At 54.1% G+C, this 1,417-nt stretch overlaps 1 protein-coding gene across 2 annotated transcripts in view; it reads left to right on the top strand.

Annotated features, from left to right (window-relative positions):
* Positions 1 to 1,161: 1,161 nt before the first annotated feature.
* USP2 (ubiquitin specific peptidase 2) overlaps positions 1,162 to 1,417 on the top strand; it is a 30,457-nt gene continuing 30,201 nt past the window's right edge. For both annotated transcript variants that reach the window (XM_027835678.1, XM_027835680.1), the window contains exon 1: positions 1,162 to 1,267. The gene's annotated coding sequence lies outside the window, so the exon portion shown is untranslated. The remainder of the gene's footprint in view (positions 1,268 to 1,417) is intronic.

Consider the following 1,417-nt stretch of genomic DNA (forward strand, 5'->3'; position numbering starts at 1 on the left):
CTGAGTATCATCTTCCATTATCTCTGCCAAGGAAACCCCAAATGGGGTCATGGAGTACATGACTGAGCAACAACTCCCTGACTCCAGGCCCAGCCCTCTATCCTCTCTGCCACCTAGCTGCCCCTGAATTCTGCCAGCTACCACTGCCCTAGCTACTACAATCACTTAGTAAGCACTTAAAAATCCCTTCCTGGAACACCATTAATATATTTGCTATCTCCCGCAATTAGAAGGTAACCTCCTAGAGGACAAAGACTGTCTTATTTTGCATTTTGTTTCCACAGCACTTAATACAAAGCAAGCCCTTAATGAATTATTTTCTTCCGTTCAAAGACGTTAGAAAATGCTGAATGATGAAAACATAAATATCCAAATTTCTAGTTTCTGCCCCAGTCCAGTGAAGGAGCTCCTCACTGACTCCCTGCCTTATTTTTCTGAGCACTCTCAAATGAAACCATTTCTATTATTCAGGTGGGGTGCAGTTCAGAGCCTTCCAGGAGGCAGAAAGGGCGGGCCGAGCTGAAGGGGAATAAGACATCATCCGACTGAGTAGAAAGTACCAGCAAAGGCTGGGAAGCTGATGTATTTATTGCTAATGAGATGAATGACCTGAATCCATCCCAGGAAGCTTAGGGCTAGTTGGGTGGATGCTGATTGGACCGTTGAGCTGGAAGTTGGTTGCTGTAGCAACCTGCTCCGGGAGAGTATGGGCCAAAACTCAGATTCCACCGCTGCTCCCCCCAAATAATTTGCAAAACGAGAGGGTTGAACTAGATAGTTTTTAAGTTCATTTCTGGCTCTAAATCATACGCTCCTAGGGATCCTCTTCTTCCTATACCTTTGCAACACTCTCTCCAATTTCCTCCAGTCTCCACCCCCTTTAACTCCCACCCCCCACCCCCGCGTGCTTCACTTCCACGTGGCTCTGTTTACATCAGTTGCCTGGGAAACCCAGGCTGGGAGGAGCTCCACAGGTACAATAATAAAGAGCCAATGGGTGCTCCACGTCTCAGTGACGCCAGGACGCATGGGGCGTGGCCAGGCCGCCCTGGAACGCCGTGCGGAGATTGCCCGCTGGGTGGCGCTGTTCCCCTCGGGGAGGTCTTCACTGGGGCCCCTGGCGGAGGTGGGGAGAGGCGGGCAGGAGCCAGGGCTAAGGAGCCCTCTGCGTCAGCTGTTGCTCACTGCGCCGCGCCAGTGTCAGGCAGGACTTGCCCGCAGCTCCATGCCTGTTTTCGGCTTGGCACATCCACCCTCAGAGAACCAGGTAGGTGCCACCTGTTCGGGATTGGAGCGGGGGGAGGGCCCGAGGGGGGCGCCGGCTGTTGCCCGGCAGAGCGGCATGAACGTGCCCCCGGAGCCGGAGCGGACACCAGGGTCGTGGTGGTGGGGAGCCCGAGGGGCCGGGGGCTCGAGC

Source organism: Vombatus ursinus, unplaced genomic scaffold, assembly GCF_900497805.2.
Source record: "Vombatus ursinus unplaced genomic scaffold, bare-nosed wombat genome assembly UNPS02014816.1, whole genome shotgun sequence".
Classification (NCBI taxonomy): domain Eukaryota; kingdom Metazoa; phylum Chordata; class Mammalia; order Diprotodontia; family Vombatidae; genus Vombatus; species Vombatus ursinus.